This window comes from Triturus cristatus, chromosome 8, assembly GCF_964204655.1.
Source record: "Triturus cristatus chromosome 8, aTriCri1.1, whole genome shotgun sequence".
Classification (NCBI taxonomy): Eukaryota; Metazoa; Chordata; class Amphibia; order Caudata; family Salamandridae; genus Triturus; species Triturus cristatus.
In genome coordinates this window covers 1,532,956,489-1,532,982,495 of record NC_140591.1, presented here as the reverse complement: position 1 = coordinate 1,532,982,495, position 26,007 = coordinate 1,532,956,489, and the positions used below count along the sequence as shown (strand labels likewise).

Genomic DNA, 26,007 nt, shown 5'->3' with positions numbered 1-26,007 from the left:
GTGAGTACATGTATGAGTGACTGTACAGGACTGTTGGTGAATGAGTGGATGTGTATGTGATTCTTAGAATTACTGAAGAGGTTGGTGTAAATGGTATTGGTATGTCCATTTTTTTGAAAATTTCAGTCTCTATTTTTGAATGTTTGTATCATAGGTTATATTAGGGTGAGAGGAGGTCTACCACTCTGTCACAAGGATGATGTCATCAGTGATGTCATTTGAGATGTCATCAGTGATGTCATGAGTGATGTCACTGACCATGTCATGAGTGATGTAATATGTGACGTGATCAGCAGTGGATTGCGGGTGCGCGAGTTATAGTTAGCTGAACTAACTATAACGGGGGAATTTCAATGGTTTTTTATGAGTAAAATGTCCCCTAACTATAACGTGTGTGAAACCTATGGTTTTTTCACTGAATTTGCAAGGTTTTTTAAATGCTAAATCCTAACTATAACGTGTGTGAAACCTATGGTTTTTTCAGTGAATTTGCAAGGTTTTTTAAATGCTAATTCCTAACTATAACGTGTGTGAAACCCATGGTTTTTTCAGTGAATTTGTATGGTTTTTTAAATGCTAATTCTTACCTATAACATGTGTGATTCCCATGGTTTTTTCATTTTTTTTTTTTACAAATACTTAAATTAAACGTGTTTTTTTTTTTTATTTGCAAGTGTTTTTTTTTTTTTTTTACTTTATATTCTCTTAAAACACTATGCTTAATTTAAAAAAATTCTGCAATATATTAATTTTTCTCATTTTTTTTTCCCAAACAGGTAAAATATATTAGTATAACATAGAGATTCTTTTTTTCCTTTTTTTTTTTTGTTTTTTTAAGTGCGCGTACGGTAAGCTTACGGTAAGCGTACGGTTTGCGTAATGTTAGTAAAATTTCTACTCTTTTTGCGTATAGTTATGCAATTTACGTAGCCGTGCGTACTGCGCACGGGGCGCGTAAGCGTGTACGCTACACGCGCACGTTACGCGGAAGTGTTGGGGAGTGCCTGTTATGCGCATGCCCGCGAGCGCGTGTCTTTTTTACGCGCATGCGTACTTTTACCGTAAGCGCACCGTAAGCGCTCCGTAAGCGTAACGTAAGCGTAACGTACGCGCACGGTGGGTCATGTGATCATGAAACAAAACTTTTGATTGGTTCAAAGTAGTTTCAGTTCTAGAACTCTCCTACACCACACCCATTCCCCTCATTTCTGCTTGTGATCCCTTAGGAGAAGGAGCTGAGTTGTCTTTGGGATACGATGGCAGACCAGCACTCTTCTGCTGAGAGTGAGGCTAGCAGCACCACCATCAGGCAGAGAAAGAGGAAACAGAAGAGCTCTTTTATATGGGAGTATTTTAGTTTTCCAGAGGGTGAGAAAAAAGTCAATGCTGCTTTGGTGACTTGTAAGCTGTGCCAGCGTGTACTTTCAAGAGGTAATCCTAACAAGAAGTATTCCTTCGGGAATCACACAATGTTAAGACACCTTGAGGATGTACACCCTAGGACACATGCACGACATTCTAGAGGTAACCCTTCAGTAAGTCGAGCAAGCACATCCACAGCAGCTCAGCCGAGTCCTTCTTCGGAAGCTCAGCAGAGCCCTTCATCTGTGGGGGCAGAATCACCTTTTTCTGATCCTGTGGAAACGAACCATCGGTTTGCGAGGGTTACAATGCGGTGTTCATTTTGTCATGGTCCAATTGTTCATAGGGAGACCAGTCTTCCCCTCATTAACAACAAAATAGACCAGCACATTTGTCCTACCAGCTAATGTTCCCATTCTTCCTTTCCTCTGTCCCTGCATGAACACAAGGGCTCTTTTAAGAGCCAACCTTACCTCTCAACTTCTGTTTTTTTTTTTTTTTAACTTTTTTTTTTTTTTTTTTACCGTACGCGTACGGTAAGCGTATTTATTTTATTTTTTTTAAAACACAAAAAAACAATTACCACATTTCAAGATGCTTGAGAGATTAATAACTAAATAATGTAAATCTGTTTGAGGAGAAGTGGAAGAAAGGGACCATCTAATTTCTGACTTACCTGACCCACCCAACAATTTAATTTTTATTTAAAATTTAAATTGAAATTACTTGTAAAAATGGTTGTTTTTTTTCGAAAATTTTCTTTCACAATCTGAAAAAAAAGAAAAAAGTATTAATATTTAATAAATCATTATATAACACAGTACACGTATTTACATATTTTCCAAAAACACTTTTTTGCCTTTTTTTTGCTGTTTTCAGAATATATTGCATTTCACTATAAATTGTGAAAGCAATTGCATTCATCACTTAACAGCGGGCAAAAAAAAAATAACAATCTCAAAGATTGTTTTAAAAAAGCCCAGAATCTCTTCTCACTTAAACATAACATTATAGAAATGCAAAATATTAAAAAAAATATCATCTAATAACAATAACTTTTTCTTTAAAATACCGTCTGACAATTTTGTTACAGAAGCATAATCACAAAAATAATATATCTCAAATAACTCCACAATACATCTGGTTACCTTTCCTTTAGGCCAAATGGTAATTTTACAATTCTTTTTTGATTAAATTTCAAATGGTAATCCAATAAAATTCCAAAATTTAAATTGGACAGATGTTACCGATTCTCTCTAAAATTTTGGTTTCCGAAAGATTAATTAGGAATTAAATAAGTCCACAATACAATTGATTACCTTTCCTTTAGGCCAAATGATATTTTTAAAAATCTTTTTTGAAGAAATTTCCAATGGTAATCCAATAAAATTCCAAAATTTAAATTGTACAGATGTTACCGATTCTCTCTAAAATTTTTGGTTTCCGAAAGATTAATTAGGAATTAAATAAGTCCACAATACAATTGGTTACCTTTCCTTTAGGCCAAATGATAATTTGAAAAATCTTTCTATTTGTAAATTCCTATGGTAATCCAATAAAATGGTAAAATTGTTTTGCACAGATCTTGCCAAGTCTCTCTAAAATTTAGGTTTCGGGAAGATTAGATAGGAATTTGCTAAATCAAAAGGCAAACGTTGCTTGAAAATCAATTGGGAATCATTACACAGTGTCCAGCCTTTTTCACATTTAAGAAAAACTGTGTAATGTCCAGAAGTTACAGTAGGTCCTTCATGGAAAATTATTGCAACTGTTACAAAAGTTTTTCCTGAAATTGATAATTGCTGTCCTATAAACTTCTTTATTAAAGTATCCAATTTTGAACCATCTGCTTTACATCGTTGCATCATTAAAATTACATACTGTCCGTATTCCTTTAAAATTAATGTTGAAAACATGTCAGATTTACACTCACCGCATTCCATGCTATGATTAGCATCTTTAACTAATTTAGCAAAGTGACTGTTTTACTGTCTGGCAATGTTAAATAAATAAACCTTTCTGAATCAACATTAGACCCACATGTATTGAAACAGTTTTCACAACTATGTTCCCATTTATAAGAGACACCAAACATATTTTCAATTGGTACCCCTTCTTCTTCCAGTACCTGAAGAAAATACATCAAGAATTCCTGTGCGTCTTGCTGTACATTTTGAGAAAACTGTGTTCGTCCTGAACATACATCTAAAAGTTTTCTAATTTCAGTAGCACTTTCTATTTGAGTTTTATCATTACTCAGCTTTTGAAAAAGGAGACTCAACTCACAACAGAATCTTTTTCTCTGATTTACTATTATCTGCTCTTGCAAATTTTCCAGATAAAATGCAACATTCAGCACTACATTAGCGTAGCAGTTGACACCAGAGCTATTTTCAAAATGACAACCTACAACCTCTTCAACATTTTCATTTGTCTTTTTGCTTGCAATTACATCACTCCTCTTTTTTTTCCTCCTCTCTACATCCTCATTACAGATATTCTCAATTCTCCTTTTTCGAGAAACTACACGTTTCTCCAACACAGGATACTGACCTAAATGAGGAGCATAGGTTCTTCTTAATCTATTATACTCCTTTACACAGTTTGTATCAGCACTAACTTTTGAATCATCAAAGTCTATCATGAATAAACCAGATAATGTTTTCACTCGTGACAAAGCTACATAAGCCATACCTTCTTTGAACACAGTTGAACCAATGTTTACAAATGTACAATCTACAGTCAATCCTTGAGACTTGTGAATAGTTACAGCATATGCTAGTGAAAACGGAAACTGTTTCCTTTGTACATATAAGTCTTTCACAAGCATGAAACGAACTGTACAACGACAAATTTCTATAACTTCTTCTATCTGATCAAATTTTATTTTTAAACATTCAATTCCATCTTTTTTCTGATAACTAATAAAACCCACAACTTTACCCATAGCTCCATTTACTAAGCCTTTTTCAACATCCAAATTTCTCCTTAAAAATACTCTACAGTTCATGCAAGCATATAGATTTTTTTCTAATCCAGCAGTTTTTGAAATGTTCTTCTCTAGTGAATCCAATTTATTTTTCAGTTTGCCTGTTAATGTGATAGTAATTCTTCCATCCTGAATTTTGTCCACTGCTTCCAATTTCCTAATCTCTTCCTTTTCCAATTTCAAAAGCTCCTCATTGAATATTGTGCATTCACGTAGAGTTGGCAGTAAGCAGATGACACTTTTCTTTTCTGCAATGTTCTTGTATATCTTCTCAGCAAATATTTCTTCCTTTGGAAATAAATTATGTAGCAACCGACTCTGTAATGCTTTCGTGCCAGCTTCAGTGAGTAGTCCAATTCTGATATCTTTCAGAATACTTCCATATTCTTCATCGTTTGCTTGCCTCATATTAGTAGTAAGTTCCTTGTACTCAAAGAAGGACCAAATATTTGCATTACCAATGCTTCCCAATGACTTCTTTGTGTCTTCATGTGTCACAGTATTAAACACTGGTTGTCCTTTAACTGGAGTAAGTTGTAGAAGATCCCCAAAAACTATGACATGTTTTCCACCAAATAACACGTCATAGTCTGTCCTTAGAATTTGCTGCATTCTTAAATGCATAAAGGCAAGCATTAAGTTTGATACCATGCTCACCTCATCAATAATGAGAACTTGCATCTTCTTCAATACTCTTGAAACTTCCAAGCATGCTTCTCCAGTTAGCTTGTGGTATTGTATTTTGTTCTCATGCTCCACTGGTAACATTAGCAAACGATGTAAGGTGATTCCTTTTATGTTATATGCTGCTAACCCAGTTGGAGCAGTAACCACACAAGACAAAGTTGAATCCGTTTTTTGCTGTAGATAGCTTCTGATGACTTTTATTAAGAAACTTTTTCCAGTTCCAGCTTGTCCGCTTACATACATCCTGATTGGATGAAATGATGTGCATAAGCACTCTTTTTTTTCATGTAGTAATCCGTGATCTATTTTGTTTCTGATCTCTTCATAAATTTGTTGCTGCTCTTCATTCAGTTGTCTTTCCAAATTTGGTAAGTCTATAAATTCTTCTTGAGCTTGATTCATAGCCGTTTCCACTTCATTCATGGCTATTGCAGCTTCATTTTCAACAATTGGTTGTCCTAGGGGATCTTGACTGAGTGTTCCTGAACTTTGGCTGTCTTGAGAACTGTCTCTAGCTATTTCAGCTGCAATTGTAGTTTCCTGTTCAATTTCTTCATTTAACATTTGCACATAATTTGTGAAAGTACTGCATTCTATGCTGTCTTTGCAAGCATTAAAGGAATCTTCATAGCTTTGAAATTCTCCCAGTAGTTCATCCTCTGTACGCCACGGTTTAAACAGCTGTAAAAGAGCCAAGTAGTAAAATTCCTTTTTGTCAGTAGTGTCACAACTCAGCTTCCGGTGATTTATCAAACTTCCTTTTGTTTGCTTCACCAAACATCCTTCCTCACCAATGACTTTATATTTTCCATTGTTGATGTCTTCTGTGGCTTTCCGTGAATAAATGTAGTTCTGTAGCACTTCATAGAGACACATGTTCTCTAGATGAAGACTTCTCTTGGGGTAATATGTGTCCAACATGTTTGATTTCAAAATATCTGTACTTTCTGGGTCATTCTCGGCCAAATATTCAATTTCTCCAACAGATTTCAGTACCCGATTTCTCATTGCTGCAAGGCCTAAACTTGCCCAAATTATTCTTCTTGATTTCGAGTAGAGACTTGCAGAAGATAACCTATCTGAACATTCGTAGGATCCAATTTCTCGATGCGATAACATCTTTAAACTGAAACTGTACAGCTTCTTACTGACAGTCTTCTCGTGAGAAATCTCTTCCCACATTTCTTTCAATTCAGTTTTTTCTGATTTAGTAATGTAAGACGTTACATACCGTGCAACAGCAATGGAATTGTCAGCTACATACTGTATATCCATGTTAGCATTCCACATGGATAAAATGACTGGGTTGTAGTCATTTATATTTTTTGATTCTTCTTTTCTTTTAAGGTTGTAGGTATTCTTAGGTGATTTTCTTGTAATAGTATGTCTCACAGATGACATAAAACTGTTTACTCTTCCATTTGAAAGAACAGGTCTAGGAAATCCAAATCGACATTTAGTGTAGTATTTATCTTTGGTCTTGTACTTCCGTCGACAGTATTTTCCACACCGATGACTTTGGGAACGTAAAACTTGCTCTTTTAACTTTTTCTCTTCTGTGCTTTTTGGTATAGCACATGTTGCATATTCTTCAATGAAAGATAACACTGCTTCATCAGTATCTGTTCCAAACTTTGGGGCATCCTTGATCCACAACAGCATATGAATATGAGGAGCACCTCTTGCCTGGTACTCTTTTCTCCAAAAGAAATCCACTACTTCTCCAAGAGGTGGATTTTTTTTATTGCAGATGAAGGACATCATAGCCTCAAATCTATGATTGAAATATCTGCAAACATTAACCGGATCCAATGAGCACAGTTCTCCTGCTGTCTTGTATTCGATGTTTTTAATGTTTGAATTTGCCTCTCGTAGAAAATCCAGTAAATCATCCCAAGCGTACTCAGCACAGCTTAGGGTAAGGAACCATGTTGGTGTTCCTAAATTCCGTAACATGCATTTTAATTCACCATGGCGTCGGTACCAATATTCATTTGTCCCACGCTGACAAGCCATCAGATTGATCAGTTGTGTTTCCAAATGATCATCTCGTTGCTGCACTTTCTCCATAAAATCCTTAGCAGACACATTTTGTAAATGTACTCCACTTTTTAAAATGTGATTTACTGTATATGATAATGCAGACAAGTCGCTTTCAAATAAAAGATGGAACAAATAAGGAATACTTTGTCGAAATCTGGGATCTTCTGCATATAGTCTTGTAGTCCGATACTCAGAAGCTGGAATCTGTTCTGGACGTTCATCGTATCGTCCTCATTTTCCTGTAGGAAACAGCTGGGGAAAACATCGGGCTTCCAAGCTCTCCTCCCATACACTCACAGGAGTTCCTTTTGCTTTCTTCATCTGAAACAGATCAATATTGTCTCCCATAACTTCTTTTGAATGAAGAGGATGTATGCTAAAATGTTCATAAATTTCTTCTTCCTTTGACTTGTCCACTTTTTCAATTTGTCCAGTTGGTGTTTCAGTGTCTTCTTGTAAATCTTCTTCTTCTTCTTCTATATAAATTGATTCATACCATTTGTTATTCCTTTTCAAATACAAATTTGCTCTTTGTACTTTCCGTACATCTACCAGCTCCTGCCAAATCTTCTTATTCTTTGTAGGTACACCATTAACCAGAATAACTAATGGTTCAGTTTCCAAAGTATCTGCATCAATAGTTTCCATATTTTTTTTCAAATCCAAGGGCAAATACACCACTCTACCTTTTAAACCTCTCAGTAAATCTGAAGGAGGTAATTTACCAGTTTTTGGCTCCATACGTACTATGGTCTGGAACGGATGAACACATTGAATAAGTATAGACTCATATGTATTTAATTCAGAAAGTTCGGCAGGAATAGCATCCAATTCTAAATTATTATGTACAGCTCTGGTCGGCATTCTATTTTCCTCTAACTTGTTGTAACAGTATTTACAAATACGCTGATCTTCACCCAATTCAAAACAATTTTCAAGAAATATATAAGTGGCAAAATCCTTCCACTTATAATTATCTTCATTTTCACTTTTTCTGTAGAGATCAACATTCCTGGTTTGTTTTCTATAATGAGTTCTGCGGCAACAAATACAAGTAATATTTGGTTTTTCTTTAGAGATTATTGCAAATTTTGTTATGTGATCATTAAATGCCTTACTTACAGAGGGTTCTACATTCTCTTCCACTTCCTCCTCATTTACTGTGTCCTTTTCTGCACTTTCTTGTTCTGGACCAAAGTAACAAAACTGAATTTCATCAGTAACCTTCTCTACATCTGATACCGATCCACGGAACAGAGCCCTATTTAATTCATCTAACTTTATTGCTGGACTTTTTGCAAAATACAACCGTCTCACAAACTTTCTCATTTCAGTATGATGAACAGCCAGCATCCTAAAATGATGAAAAACACTTTTACACACTTTTCTAGATAGACAAGCCAGAGAATGTCCCTGCAAACCAGTATTCTCTCTCACTCTACATGGATATAGACTTTGAAGCACCTTAATCTTCTGTTTAACACTTTTTTTTACTATATTCTCTAAGAAACTCACGAAATTTATCAATAGATGCCTGACACACAGTGCAAATACTACTACAATTCCAAGTGTACACTGGGGCTTTAGGACGTCTCCCCATAGCCTCATCCGCCATCACTTGTACCTCATCTCTTGGAACCATTTTCTCCTTCTCCATTATACAACCATTTTTCACTTCATAAGCACGACCTCTGGTGTCAACTGCATGCAGCAAACTATTACTTTGAAAATAACTCTCTTCATTAAAAAAAGGTTCACTACTTGACCTATGCATCCATTCTCCTAAAAACACTTTACAAAAGTTTGTTCTTTTCACTAGTCTTTTCCTTTTGCTTTGCGATTTCAGTACATTAACCATTTTATCTAATGTACGCATCCTATTCAAAATTAAAATGAATAGTTTCCTTTTTAATTCTAAAGCCTTTGCTGCAATGGCTTCAATTTCTTTTTTTCTCTTATAAAATTTAGCTTTTTTCTTATATTTCTTCACATCCTTTATCAAATTGGACATAACTCTTCTCTGAAACATTTTTCTACGAATCTCTTTAAACGCTGTTTTTCTTTTTAAGTTAATCTTTATTGTTTCTGAAGGTACATTTGCATTAACTAAATGCTCAATTTTTTCCTGTTGTTTTCTATTTAAAACATTCTTTCCAGTACAGACATTTTGTACATTTTTCCTTTTTTTGAAGATATTGCTTAAAAAATCTTTTGTCTGCTTACCAGAAGACTTTCTCTTTTTCCCAACATGAGCATCTCCAACTAACTTAGGTCCTCCAGTTGTCTTCAAATATATTTTTTTGTTGTGGTTTTTCCTTAGTCTGGATTTTGTAGGCATCTTAAATTTTGTTCACTGCTCTTCAGCAATACCTGAAAAAAACTAAAAAAAATTCCTTTATTTTATTTAAATATATTACTACATTTTTTATGATCTTTTTAAATCTTAAAATACTATGTACCCCTTTTCCTACAAGTGAAAATCACAATAACACCATCACAAATTAAATATCTAAAAACAATTCCTGTGTGCACACAGAGTCATGGTTTGAAATTAGGCAGAAAACGAAATTTCTTTGACAATTTGAAAGCACACTTACTACACTTTTTTTTGGCAAGTGATAAGTACTTTTACAGGCTGACACATTTTGAATGCACTTTTCAGATTCTGACAACAGCATATGTCCAAACTGCTTTTTGAGACCAGCAACATGTGTAACCTGGGTGACTGACTACACTCCAGCAAGGGCAACCAGCCTTAGTGATGCTGAATGTATTTGCATTACTGACTGCAACCTCAAACCCCACTCGGTTGTGAATACTATGCATGATTCTACAGGATAAGCAGCTGGGTGTGTGCTAAGAGTCTGCTTCTGCAGAAAAAATAGCTCCCCCTTTCCAACTAATGCAACTGTAAAATTACCAGAGTAATACGCAATAAATCTCTGCCTATAATTCCTCTTTGCACACAGTGTCATGGTTTGATATTAGGCAGAAAACGAAATTTCTTTGCCTATTTGAAAGCACACTTACTACTCTTTTTTTTGGCAAGTGATAAGTACTTTTACAGTCTGACACATTTTGAATGCACTTTTCAGATTCTGACAACAGCACATGTCCAAACTGCTTTTTGAGACCAGCAACATGTGTAACCTGGGTGACTGACTACACTCCAGCAAGGGCAACCAGCCTTAGTGATGCTGAATGTATTTGCATTACTGACTGCAACCTCAAACCCCACTCGGTTGTGAATACTATGCATGATTCTACAGGATAAGCAGCTGGGTGTGTGCTAAGAGTCTGCTTCTGCAGAAAAAATAGCTCCCCCTATCCATCTAATGCAAATGTAAAATTACCAGAGTTATACGCAATAAATCTCTGCCTATAATTCCTCTTTGCACACAGTGTCATGGTTTGATATTAGGCAGAAAACGAAATTTCTTTGCCTATTTGAAAGCACACTTACTACTCTTTTTTTTGGCAAGTGATAAGTACTTTTACAGTCTGACACATTTTGAATGCACTTTTCAGATTCTGACAACAGCACATGTCCAAACTGCTTTTTGAGACCAGCAACATGTGTAACCTGGGTGACTGACTACACTCCAGCAAGGGCAATCAGCCTTAGTGATGCTGAATGTATTTGCATTACTGACTGCAACCTCAAACCCCACTCGGTTGTGAATACTATGCATGATTCTACAGGATAAGCAGCTGGGTGTGTGCTAAGAGTCTGCTTCTGCAGAAAAAATAGCTCCCCCTTTCCATCTAATGCAAATGTAAAATTACCAGAGTTATACGCAATAAATCTCTGCCTATAATTCCTCTTTGCACACAGAGTCATGGTTTGATATTAGGCAGAAAACGAAATTTCTTTGCCTATTTGAAAGCACACTTACTACTCTTTTTTTTGGCAAGTGATAAGTACTTTTACAGTCTGACACATTTTGAATGCACTTTTCAGATTCTGACAACAGCACATGTCCAAACTGCTTTTTGAGACCAGCAACATGTGTAACCTGGGTGACTGACTACACTCCAGCAAGGGCAACCAGCCTTAGTGATGCTGAATGTATTTGCATTACTGACTGCAACCTCAAACCCCACTCGGTTGTGAATACTATACATGATTCCAGAGGAAAAGCAGCTGGGTGTCTGCTAAGAGTCTGCTTCTGCAGAAAAAAATAGCTCCCCCTTTCCATCTAATGCAAATGTAAAATTACCAGAGTAATACGCAATAAATCTCTGTCTATAATTCCTCTTTGCACACAGAGTCATGGTTTGATATTAGGCAGAAAACGAAATTTCTTTGCCAATTTGAAAGCACACTTACTACTCTTTTTTTTGGCAAGTGATAAGTACTTTTACAGTCTGACACATTTTGAATGCACTTTTCAGATTCTGACAACAGCACATGTCCAAACTGCTTTTTGAGACCAGCAACATGTGTAACCTGGGTGACTGACTACACTCCAGCAAGGGCAACCAGCCTTAGTGATGCTGAATGTATTTGCATTACTGACTGCAACCTCAAACCCCACTCGGTTGTGAATACTATGCATGATTCTACAGGATAAGCAGCTGGGTGTGTGCTAAGAGTCTGCTTCTGCAGAAAAAAATAGCTCCCCCTTTCCAACTAATGCAAATGTAAAATTACCAGAGTTATACGCAATAAATCTCTGCCTATAATTCCCCTTTGCACACAGAGTCATGGTTTGATATTAGGCAGAAAACGAAATTTCTTTGCCAATTTGAAAGCACACTTACTACTCTTTTTTTTGGCAAGTGATAAGTACTTTTACAGTCTGACACATTTTGAATGCACTTTTCAGATTCTGACAACAGCACATGTCCAAACTGCTTTTTGAGACCAGCAACATGTGTAACCTGGGTGACTGACTACACTCCAGCAAGGGCAACCAGCCTTAGTGATGCTGAATGTATTTGCATTACTGACTGCAACCTCAAACCCCACCCGGTTGTGAATACTATGCATGATTCCAGAGGAAAAGCAGCTGGGTGTCTGCTAAGAGTCTGCTTCTGCAGAAAAAAATAGCTCCCCCTTTCCATCTAATGCAAATGTAAAATTACCAGAGTTATACGCAATAAATCTCTGTCTATAATTCCTCTTTGCACACAGAGTCATGGTTTGATATTGGGCAGAAAACGAAATTTCTTTGCCTATTTGAAAGCACACTTACTACTCTTTTTTTTGGCAAGTGATAAGTACTTTTACAGTCTGACACATTTTGAATGCACTTTTCAGATTCTGACAACAGCACATGTCCAAACTGCTTTTTGAGACCAGCAACATGTGTAACCTGGGTGACTGACTACACTCCAGCAAGGGCAACCAGCCTTAGTGATGCTGAATGTATTTGCATTACTGACTGCAATCTCAAACCCCACTCGGTTGTGAATACTATGCATGATTCTACAGGATAAGCAGCTGGGTGTGTGCTAAGAGTCTGCTTCTGCAGAAAAAATAGCTCCCCCTTTCCATCTAATGCAAATGTAAAATTACCAGAGTAATACGCAATAAATCTCTGTCTATAATTCCTCTTTGCACACAGAGTCATGGTTTGATATTAGTCAGAAAACGAAATTTCTTTGCCAATTAGAAAGCACACTTACTACTCTTTTTTTTTTGCAAGTGATAAGTACTTTTACAGTCTGACACATTTTGAATGCACTTTTCAGATTCTGACAACAGCACATGTCCAAACTGCTTTTTGAGACCAGCAACATGTGTAACCTGGGTGACTGACTACACTCCAGCAAGGGCAACCAGCCGTAGTGATGCTGAATGTATTTGCATTACTGACTGCAACCTCAATCCCTAAAAGTATTCCTCATTTATACCAGTACACCTTAATTTATGGTGAAAACATAGTCCATATTATTTTACATGTTCCTTACATTTAAATTTCTCCCAAAAGACAAAATGATAAACACAACTTCAACAAAAGGAATTCCAAATCTATTATTCATTTCTTAATTTACAATATACATCCCCTCTCAAACTCATAACTCACCTTTAAAATTAGTTAGTTGTGTAAGAAATGTGGCACTCAAACAGCAGATTATCAGAGCCAGCACTCTGTTCTGTACACCTCTCTCCTCTCAGCAGAACCAGATAATGGCAATGTTTCCCTCTCTTTTTCCACACATATACATGTTAATTTCAAATCTCAGTGCTTCCCCCTTTTTTTCAAATCTAATCACACATTTCTATTGGTTGAAAACCAACCCTTTTCCAAAAGTACCCTTCCCCCAACTTGACTTCAGCCTAGTACCCTTCCCCCAACTTGACCTCTGCCTGCTACCATAGCAACAGCTCATGGAACACTGCTGTGTAGAGTTAGGTCAGAAGTTCACCACACAATGTTTCATTTCCAAAGAGCAAGAGTGCTTGACTTTTCAAACCTAACAGCAAATCCATAGTACTGTTCTTTGGTAACACATTTTTCTGTACCAATACAAAACATGCTTCTATAAATTGACACATGCAGCCTAGTTTTTAGTGTAGAATGGTATGAAACAGCCAATGATTTCTTTTTATTTTATAAAAATATGTATGCCTCCATTTCCAAACTGTCTTTCATTTCTTTTTCCCATTCTACTGAAATACACCTCCTGAGTGCATCCAGATCTCCTTGGAAGATGTTCACAGTGTGGATTGTAGGGCACAGCTATGTCTTCTGGAGTGAAAAGTATGCAGAGAAAACAGGTATGGTGAGAGACCTTGCTTTGCCAAATGTAGACATTAAATGGATTGGTCAGAGAGGGTTAAAGTGGCACCAATTGATGCCTTTGGTGAAATCCTTCATGCAAATCCAACACCCTGACCTCATAATAGTGCACTGTGGTGGCAATGACCTAGGCACTTTGACTGGGGTAGGTCTGGAAATGCTTATGAAGGAGACCTTTGCACAACTGTTTTCACTTTTCCCTAAAACTGCCTTTGCGTATTCTAACATATGCCAAAGGCAAAAATGGAACTGGTCCAATCATTTTTGTCCGCAGATTGACAAAGCAAGAAAGCACGTCAACAAATCTGTTTCTGCTTTCCTCCGAGACTATGGTATGGGTTCCATTTACCACAACAACTTGCGTTACGACATGCAAGACATTTATAGAGGAGATGGTGTACACTTCACTGATGAAGGGAACAGAGTCTTCCTCTTGAACCTTAGACTCTGCATCGGTACTTACTTGTAGGTACCACTTAAAAATCAAATCACTTCATAAACACAACGGCTCTTTTTAGAGCCCCCTAATATCTTAACACTTAAATCTGATTTGTATTTCTTTTTTTTTTTTTTTTTTACCGTACGCGTACGGTAAGCTCACCGTAAGCTTACCGTACGCGTACCCCGCGATTTTTTTTTAAAATTAATAAATGTTTTTTTTGTACTTTTCTGTCCTTCTTTGACCCCCTTTCAAATGTTAGGGGGTCTGTAACTCTCTTCCTTGCCCCCTTTTCAAGATATCTCCCTTTTTTTTTCTGTGTGAAACACACGAAATGGCGGCCGACACTTCCTGATTTCGTCCGATTCGAATGTTTACAGTCATGTGACAACCAATCAGAATCACGCTCGCGCACGTCACCGTACGCGTACGGTAAGCTCACCGTAAGCTTACCGTACGCGTACCCCGCGATTTTTTTAAAAAATTTATAAATGTTATTTTTGTACTTTTCTGTCCTTCTTTGACCCCCTTTCAAATGTTAGGGGGTCTGTAACTCTCTTCCTTGCCCCCTTTTCAAGATATCTCCCTTTTTTTTTCTGTGTGAAACACACGAAATGGCGGCCGACACTTCCTGATTTCGTCCGATTCGAATGTTTACAGTCATGTGACAACCAATCAGAATCGCGCTCGCGCACGTCACCGTACGCATACGGTAAGCGCACCGTAAGCGCACCGTAAGCTGGCTCAGATATATATATTGATTTAAAGGCTATTTTCTCAGAATCTACTGAACAGATTTACACCAAACCTACAAAAGGCACTTCCTTGACCTGAGGACTACCTCTCTGCCAAATTTCAAGTAATTCTGTTCAGCCGTTCGGGCTGTAGCTGTGTCTAAAGGTCCTATGGAAAAATGCATGGGAAAAACGCGTTTTGGGACCCCCCTTTTATCTCAGCCCCCGCTTGACGAATCCCCCCGAGACTTTCCGGGTAGGAGCGGAGCGTAGCGCCCCACCTATTTTGAAAAATTCGCGAGGATTCGTCGACCGGCGCAAAAGTTATTCAAAATAGAATGTTGCGGATTTCCTATGGAAACGTGGTCCTAACTATAACTACCTACTGGCGACCGCCAGTAGGTAATATATATATATATATATATATATATATATATATATATATATATATATATATATATATATATATTCAAATAACAAAGCACTCCTTAACCTCCTTTACGGCGATAAAGACTGCACGAACTCCTCTTGTTTGTGCAAGTGTTTTTTTATTTTTTCTCGTTCATGTCATGACGCGTTTCGACCGGTAAAACGGCCTTGATCACATCCTGACTGCTTTGCGGTAAGACATTTTATATTTTTTCAACAATGTCACGTGTCCCCAAACATAGAAAAAATACTTTTTTCACTCATATATACGTTTGTTAAAACCAGCAATTGATCTAAATTCTCCACTATTACAATGTCAGCGGACACATTTAAATTACATGGTTCATAAATTCCATAATTTTTTGTACATGGATCTCAATTATTCATAAAATAATAGTAAACAACCGTAAAATACAAGTATGGCCAAGTTATAAAAACATGCTTCTGAAAACATATATAACCACAGCAATTTCAGTGACTCAATAGACTATATAAATGTATAAATATATAAATAAATATATAATATATAAATAGTAGTCTAAAACCAAAATAAAAGGTCAACCTGATATTGCATTCAAGCATATTTCAGTCATATGACTATTATATCTGCATAAATGCAAGCTCGAGTGCTCAGTATTATGAGTCATTCTTTAGGCCATTATTCCGATGGTTTGCAATATTCATAACTTCTGAACCATGTTTCCAAGTCCCCCATGACTTCATAAATGTATGTTCTACTGTAAACATATGCGATGTCTTTCTCCATACACCCTCCTAAAGTGCATAGTGCAATCGTTGCCTAATATGTGCAAAAAATTACTAAGAAGTGCAAAGTGCTATACAGTACATATTTGTATAAAGTGTAAATATGCCAAAAATAAATATGCATCTATAAAATAATTTTTGGGGGGGATTTTTATGTTATTTCCTGTATATTATGGAAAATATTAAATTATTTACAAATGATTGTTGTACATGATAGGGTTACTACATATTTTATCATAATCTAGCAGTAGTCATTTTTCTAACTATGCTACTGATGCAAGACCATACATTGTTACATAATGATTACAAAAATACAATTAGTTGTAAAATCACAGGAAGTTGTGGAGGTTCTCCGTGGTATTGAGTCCTCTTGGGGCCTTACTGTCAAACTCAATTATAATGAGAGTTTCCAATTGTCTCAACATGCGTTCTCTGTTGCCCCCAAGTCGCAATACAGGAATCTCATTTATCACATAGTAGGTCAGGCATTTAAGATTGTTATTGTGCTCAATCTTAAAATGACGTGCCACTGGATAAGTGCCGTCATTGTTTACAATCGCCCTTAAATGTTGCAGTATGCGTATGTGCACTTGCAGCTTGGTAGCTTGGTACTACCAATATAGTTCAAGCCGCAAGTACACATAAGAACATACACTGCATATTCAGTGCAGCAAGAATAATGACCCTTAATTGGTATACTCCTGGGACTAAAAGGTGTATCATAATGGGTCTTTTTAATCCCAAATTTGCAGGTTCTACATGACGTACATTTGAAGAAGCCATGTTTTGGTTGGAGCCCTGTCACACTGGATGTTATTTCTGAGCTATTTTTTACCAACTGTCTCTTCATAGACACTGCCCATCTCAAGGTGACTGTTAGTTTGGAAGTTAAAGAAGGGACAAGTACTGTATCAGTCAAAAGTATAGGCCAATTTTTGTTGATGATTGCTTTTAATTGCCTTTGCTGCCTGCTATATGTTGTTTATCTTTATTAGTGGTGTTAGACTCGGGTGCTTGATCTGTTTTGTTCTTATTTCTATCACTTTCCAGTGAGGATTGCCTAGTTATTAAATCTGCTTTCTCACTGGCTTCTTTCAGTATGACTTCATTATAACCGTGTGCTCTAAATCTTAATAATGTTTCTTGTGTGCACTTATTCATCTCATCCCTAGTGCTACATATCCTTTTTAATCTTAGGATTTCCCTGTAAGGGAAACCCCTGATCAAATGGTTTGGATGTGAACTCCTAGCATGTAGAGTAGCGATTCCTGCTGTAGGCTTCCTGTGTAAAGTAGATTCCAGTCTACCTCCAGCCGCATATACCGTGGTGTCTAAAAATGCTACGCTTTGACGACTAATATGTGATGTGAATTTCAGATTATTATTATTGATGTTAATTTCTGAAATGAAGGATTCAGCACTATGGTGATCTCCCTTCCATACTAAAAACACATTGTCAATAAATCGTAGCCAATATAATACATGGGTGGTAAACATTCTAGCATAGTTTCCTCTTAGAACATGTTCCTCCCACCAACTCATGTGCAAGCACGCGTAGCTGGAGGAGAAACAGGCTCCCATTGCTACTCCACGTTTTTGTATATACAGGTCTTTTCCAAACATAAAGAAATTATTGAATAGGCACCATTTAGTCAATTCAAGAAGCATTAAATTATGACTATGAAATGTCAAGGGCCTAGTTTCCAAATAATGTTTGTTCGCAGTTAGACCTACATGGTGATCAATGCTCGTGTAGAGCGATTCTATGTCCAATGTTATAAAAAGTAGATCATCATTCCATTGTATATGCTGAATGTTGTTTAAAAAATCACTTGTATCCCTTATGTAAGAAGGGAGTGTCTGCATGTGACTTTGAAGAAAGTAATCAATATATTGACTTATATGTTCACTTATTCCTCCAATGGCCAATATAATAGGTCTGCCTGGCATTGGAATTATCTCTTTATGGATTTTCGGGATAAGATATAATGTCGGGATCACCGGAAAATCTTTTTACATGAATTGTATTCTTGACTAGATATTAGACCTTGTCTTTCCCATGCATGCAAGTCTTTTTCCAATGTCTCAATTGCCTTTTTGTACTTAGTCATAGTTGTTTTCTCATAGCATTCAATATTGTTGAGTTGCTTTTGTGCTTTCTGAATATACTCCTTGCGGGGCCAAATAACATTCCCGCCCTTATTGGATTTGTTTATTTTGATTTCTTGATTATTTTTGAGTTTTTAGATCAAGTTCTCATATTGTCGATTCCTATATTTCAATCTTTTTTTGCCATGATTGATTTTGCGATAAAATTCTTTCACATCCTCCGTTATTCTGTCATGAAAAATGTTTATCGCATCTTTTGGCATCATTGGATAGAATGCGGATTTGGCCTTGAAAGGACTAATACCCGCACTAGGATGAGTTATATTCAGTGCTGACAGTCTGTCTTGTGTTGATTCCTGTTCTGCTTGGTCTCTTTGATCTTGGTTCATTTCATTGCTCAGTTCATGTAGTGTAAGTAATGTTTGTGCACCAGAAACTTGAAGATTTGCATTTATCGTTGTGGCAGTGTTCTCTTGGTTTTCACCTTCACTGAGTTGTTTATTGCCATCTTTTATCGTGAAGAACTTTTTTAGTTTTAATTTCCTAATTTAACTATATACGTCAATTCTTGTACGTCCATAATTGAAATTGCTCTCCGGGCAATAGGAAAGTCCAAGGGCTAACAGCTGTGTCTCAGCTTTAGATAAAACCACTGACGATAAGTTGACAACAGTATTATTTGTAATTATCCTCTGCGCCATTGTGGTTTCTTTGGTCTTCCTCGCCTAGTGTTGTGCCTTGCCCTGCGCCTCTGGTTTCTTATCTGTTTGGCGTTTTTTTTCTGGTTCCGTGGGCGCAATGTCTGCCGGCGATCTGATAAAAAATTCAATTCTTCCGCTGGACTTAGTTTGTTCATTTCATCTGGCATGCTTCGCGCTTTGGATCTCTCGTCACATATATAGTTCAGCAATTTGATTCCTCTTGACAGCGTGCTCTGCCATCCGGTGCAGACATAAAGAGTGCGGAATCCAGCCCAACAGTGAATTTTGTAGAACAAAATGATTGTCGCGCTCCAAAACTATTGATTTCAGGGTTTTATTCACCGCCACTACCACCAACTTGTTTCACCACAAGGGGTTGTTCACGGTTGGGAAAGTCTGTCTACCATTGCAATTTATAAAGTTCTCCACATTTGCCCATAATGAGGCATTGTGGGATTTAATGCATTCAGAAATATACAATTATTTACAATATATTTACAATGTTTGTTTTCCATTTTTGTGCCTTATTATGACATTATTAATTCCTTCATTGACACATACTTGGGTTTTTGAAATTGTTAGTTTCTTGTAATGTCTGTGCAGTCTAAGTGACTGAATGTCTTATTAGTGGTTCATTGATTACTTAATCAATCATTGACCCATCATTTGAATAGTTCAATGATGTTGGGTTCCACAGTATTCGTAATTTTTCAGAGATCAGTTTCGCCTAAGTGGCTTAGTCTCATTATTTCTGCATTCCTTCTGCCTTAGTGGCGTTTTTCAGTACCCAAGTTGAATCTGATTGTTTTGCTTTTGCATTTGTTTTTGTTACCCGTTTTTGGGGAGATGGTTGATTTTGTATTCACCATATCTGGTACTCTTTTCAGATGTACATGGAGGTCTTTTTCAGCATTAAGTCCACAAGGTTGTTTGGTTTTGAATTTAATAGCTTTGGAGTGCGACAATCATTTAGTTGTACAAAATGTGTGTATGTATATATATATATATATATATATAACACGCACAGCAGTCTTCTTCGAAGAAGGACTCGCACTCAGGGAAAAACCAAGATTTATTCACCACGGTAACGCGTTTCGACAGACAAGCTGTCTTGCTCACACAAAGTCGTGTACATTTCAGAGGAATCTTTATAGGTACAAACATAAAAGAAAGACTACTGTTTGTCAAATGGTAATGACCGGCAAATGTGGCGGCCATGTCTAAATGTCAAAAAACTAACATTGCTTTATATGTTATACTGAATTAATCAGTTGGTTTGAACATGGAAATACAAAAAATAGATGTAAAACATGTATATATCTAAATTTCGTTATTTAGACACATTGTCCATAGTCTATAGTCATATTGCAGCAATCGTAATATAGGCGAATTGATGTAATCTATAGGCAATAATATCTATAAACGGCAAATAGTGCTCAAGTGTTCATAATAGACAACCAAATCACATATTGTCAGGCGGCAAACTTGCATATTGAGCTAGGATGTATCAGTCATTTCACAATTTATTCTTTTCATAAATATACTGGCGGCATAGTGCCCCTATTATATTTGACTGATCATCCACTAAATGAAATCTATTTCTAAAGGACTCAGGATGTGCCTGACATATTACTATATTACAGCGAAATGCTATATCTAGAAGATTGGACCATGATCTAAACAAATAATAGCAGTGCATTATTCTGGCATTTTTTTAAAGATTCTTGAAATGCGAGGAAGAAAAGATTAATATAGTGCACATCACAACGATTTGAAATAAGAAAAAATATAATAATCTTATCTGGGGAAGAACCCATAGGACACGGAAGAAAAGGGTAGGGTAGTCGGAACGGATGAAACAGTCCGCAACTGGAATAACCCTGCCTTTCTTCCTGTATAAAGAATATCAAATAACAAAAGAAAAAAGTGTGTAAAATCACATATTAAAATATAGGCACATACTATTACAGCATAGTAAGTACTTCATAATAAAAAGACATCAGTATGAATGCAAGCAGCTATATACACAGACAACTATAATACTGTATCAGGACTAATTATCCCGTAAATGGGTATTCAGTTCTTCATCAAGATTGTGCCCCTTAGGATACTTAGTTTCCAGTTCAATGATCCATCTGGATTCTCTTTTCCGTAACATCAGAGTTCTATTACCTCCCCTTGGACCAGTATGTACTTGTTCAATCACAAAATAGCTGAGTAACGAGCTATTTGACAGGTGGAACAATTCAAAATGTCTGGCAATGGGGTAATGGGTATCTTTTTTGTTTATGGCTCGCATGTGTTCTAACACACGTTTCTTAGCCATGAATGTTGTACTTCCCACATACCACATTTGACACGGACATACCAAGACATATACACAGTATGTAGAGCTGCAAGTTAAAAATTGGTTAATACTCTTAGGAGACCTATAACCAGGGATTGATACAGTTTTTTTCATGCCGCTGTTACGACAGGCTTTACAATGCCCGCAAGGGAAGAACCTTTGAGATTATGTTCACTTGAGGGTTTACTCGATGTTATATCGTTGTGTATTAAGATATCTCTGATGTTGCGACCTTTTCTATAGGTTATTCTAGGTCTACGCTCCATTGTTTTGCCAATGATGGAATCGCTGGTCAAAATGTCCCATTTATCGGCCAGTATTTTGTGTATTTCATTGGAATTTGTATTGTAGGTAAGAATTATTCTACCTGTTTCTTGGATGTTATCATTTTTGTTGGAACTTGTTTGTGTCTGGGGGTCCAATATCTGAGTACGGTCAATTTGATCTACTCTTTTGATGGCTCTTTGGATTACCCATTCAGGGTAACCCCTGTCTCTGAATCTTTGAATCATGGTTTCCTTTTCTTTTGCAAATGCGGCAACAGTACTACAATTTCTTCGTGCTCTGAGCAGCTCACCAAAAGGGATACTCCACTTGAGAGTGTCTGGGTGGCTGCTGAGAGCATGAAGAAGAGTGTTACCAGCAGTTGTTTTGCGAAATAAACTGGTTTGCAGTGTGTTGACCTGAGGTGTTATAAGAAGGTCCAAAAACTCAACAGAATGTCTACTCATATTGCTTGTCAAAACAATATTCATGTTATTGTTATTAAGTTTTTGAATAAATTCGACAGCTTGTTCTTCAGTATCAGACCAAATGAGAAAAAGATCATCAATATATCGAAGCCATAATTTGACCTTGGAGAGATATTGATGAAGTGTGGTATCTTGCTTGATGTCCTCCTCCCATTTTCCCAAGAAGAGATTGGCAAAGCTAGGGGCAAAGCATGTCCCCATTGCCGTACCTCTGATTTGTTTGTACAGTGTACCATTAAACATAAAAATATTGCTGGTAAGACAGAGTGACATCATCTCCAGCAACATATTGGTATGTTCAAGGTATTGAATGGGTCTGGTCTTCAAAAAATGATGACACGACTTTACACCATCAGTTTAATCTATGATAGTATAGAGCGAATTAACGTCTAGCGTTATCATAAGATCATTAGGTTCCCAGGTGATATGTCGAAGTTTGACTAAAAAGTCGGTGGTGTCTTTTACATGGGAAGGGAAAATGTTACAGATACTAGCATTATACATTTCCATATTGGCCTTCATATAGAAGTGCTGGTCATTCAATTGTCTTTCCGCCTCCAATATATATTGGTCTCTTTCCCAGAGGACAATGTTGCCACCTTTATCCGCTGGGCGAATGACAATGTTAGTATCGTTAGCAAGTGTTGTCAGGAGATCTTTTTGTTTTCTAGAAAGGTTAGACTGAATATGATTGTTCGTTTTGTGTTTCAGTTTCAATAGGGTTTGGGTGACAACCTCCTGAAAAGTGTCGATGTTGTCGTGGGGGAGGTTGGGGTAAAAAAATCGATCGAGGTTTAAATTTGGTAGAGGTAATAGAATATAAATATATATATATATATATATATATATATATATATATATATATATATATATATTACCTACTGGCGGTCGCCAGTAGGTAGTTATAGTTAGGACCACGTTTCCATAGGAAAACCTCAACATTCTATTTTGAATAACTTTGGCGCCGGTCGACGAATCCTCGCGAATTTCTCAAAATAGGTGGGGCGCTACGCTCTGCTCCTACCCTGAAAGTCTCGGGGGGATTCGTCAAGCGGGGGCTGAGATAAAAGGGGGGTCCCAAAACGCGTTTTTCCCATGCATTTTTCCATAGGACCTTTAGAACGAGCTACAGCCCGAACGGCTGAACAGAATTACTAGAAATTTGGCAGAGAGGTAGTCCCTAGGTCAAGGAAGTGCCTTTTGTAGGTTTGGTGTAAATCTGTTCAGTAGATTCTGAGAAAATAGCCTTTAAATCAATATATATATCTGAGCCCGCTTACGGTACGCTTACCGTACGCTTACGGTAAGCGTACGGTGGCGTGCGCGAGCGCGATTCTGATTGGCTCTTAGATCTTAGTAAACATTCGAATCGGCAGAAACCAGGAAGCGGCGTCCGCCATTTTGTCTACCGCACTGAGTGTTATGTATCAAACATGATGGCCAAAAACATGTTACGGGGATGTTTTGACAACTCCCTCTCACATAGTCATGTTGAGGGAGTCCCCAAACATCCCCCAAGAGCAAAAACGGCATTATTTTTTTTTCGGCAATTTCGCGGGGTACGCTTACCGTACGCTTACCGTAAGCGTACGGTAAAAAATTAAAAATAAAAAAAACACTATCCACACTTTCTCCACCCCTTGTGCAAATGGTGGCCGAAGGCCACCATTTGTGCATGGCTTATCAGAGCACAGAAATTTCCCAAAAAATTTCAACAGATTACCTATCACAAGGAAGCGCATAATATGTCCTCCATGTGCGCACTGTGCGCGAAGCGCATCGTGCGTACATGGCCCATCTAGCGTAACATGGGCACGGCACTAACTGCGTAAAGTGGGTGCGCGGTGCGCGAAGCGCACCGCGTGCTCACTGTGCGCGCACGGTGCGCGAAGCGCACCGTGCGCGCACGGAACGAACTGCGTTAAGTGGGCGCGCACGCCACGAATGGCGTAAAGTCACTTAGCATTTAAAAAACCGTACAAATTCACTGAAAAAACCATAGGTTTCACACACGTTATAGTTAGGAATTAGCATTTAAAAAACCTTGCAAATTCACTGAAAAAACCATAGGTTTCACACATGTTATAGTTAGCGGAAATTTTACTGATAAAAAACCAATGAAATTGCCCCGTTATAGTTAGTGCTGGCAACTATAACTCACGCGACCGCAATCTTCTGCTGATGACATATGTGTCTTTATGAAAAAAAAATATTTGTAATATATGTATAGCTAAAAATGTATGGAAGAAGACATGGGCAAATAAGTGTCTAAATACAGTATTAGCATCAGCAGAGGATTGCGGTCGCGTGAGTTATAGTTGCCAGCACTAACTATAACGGGGCAATTTCATTGGTTTTTTATCAGTAAAATTTCCGCTAACTATAACATGTGTGAAACCTATGGTTTTTTCAGTGAATTTGCAAGGTTTTTTAAATGCTAATTCCTAACTATAACGTGTGTGAAACCTATGGTTTTTTCAGTGAATATATATATATATATATATAAATGTACATATGGTTTATTTTCATACAGATTTTTTGCAGGTCAATGGAGAAGTAGTAAACATAGTATAGAGGGAATTCTCTGGGAGTGTAATGGACATTTCACTACTCATTGGTTCTGCAGCCTAAAGCAGTAAGGACTATAATGATAATCTGGCTACATCACGAGTTCATTCATTTCAGAAGACTTTACTTCCTTGAAGATATTACCAAGGATTAGATATTTGGAGATAGAATGGTTTCAATATATGCTTCATCAAGAAATACCTTAATAAATAACCCACTTGAAAGAATCTTCAAACACATAGTATTCACTTAACAGTAGTTGGATCATAATAACAAAACTCCTAGAATTCATTCGTTTCTGAAGACGATGCATTTTAACAAACATTACTCATATTAACCGTAACCCAAATACTAAAACGTTCTGTAATTCTAAATCCTGGCCTTATATTTAACCCTAAACCTGTACCTGTATAGTGAAGATCCAGGAAGTACGGCTCCATTAAAGATGTACAGGAGTTCATCATACAATGCATTTACATATAATTAATTGCAATTGAACTCAATTGCATAGTCAGTGGGACTCCTGAAAAATATTGGGGCCCAGACCGCAAGACTTTAGATCACTTCTGGGAAAACAAGACACACCTTTGCCAAGCAGAAGAACCAAGGAAGCTGCAGGAGTTTGGTCTGCCCGTCTGCCAGTGTGCTGTTTTGCTTGGTTGGCTTGCAGTGGTTTCTTCAGAGTTACCGCTGCCATCCCCCTTTGTGGGGGCTAGATGGTTTGCGTTTGGGGGGAGCTCCAGCGCTTCCCCCATGGGTGGGTGCCATGGCGGAGCGGTTCCATCATGAGCACACGCCCACCGTGGCTCATGACGGAACCGCTCCGTCATGAGCATCAAAGGGGTTAAGAATACCACCGCCGACTATAATCATGGCCTTACAAGTATCTCTCACCCTTTAAACATCCTTAGCTTTCATGTTGCATTGCTTTTTTACTGAAACCTCAATATTAAAAGTGCTTAATGGTATTTTTGGGGTATTTTTATTTATGGGATACTAACTTAAAAAATCTAATGTATTATTCCGTATTTTTCATTTTAGTGGTTTCTTCATAATGATATTTTTTTCATTAAAGTTCATGAAAGCTTTTTCATAAGGGTTTAATCCTGTAAAAATAGAACTTTAAAAAATTGAAGTAAAGAAGGAACATCTACAATCTTCACTTATCAGATGGTTTTAACATGCAGGGTGTTTACTTTCTCATTTTTACCGCACGCGTTTGCGTTCTTCATAGAATATGAAGATACTCTCTTTTCTGGCAGTTTACGTTTTTTACGTTCTTACTAAATTACTTTGCATGCCACTGACACTATGCAGCCTTATTATTATTATT

The 26,007-nt window shown here is 37.2% G+C and overlaps 1 protein-coding gene across 1 annotated transcript in view; it reads left to right on the top strand.

Annotated features, from left to right (window-relative positions):
* Positions 1-26,007, top strand: part of ATG16L2 (autophagy related 16 like 2) — a 694,312-nt gene that overhangs the window by 481,215 nt on the left and 187,090 nt on the right. The window lies entirely within an intron of this gene.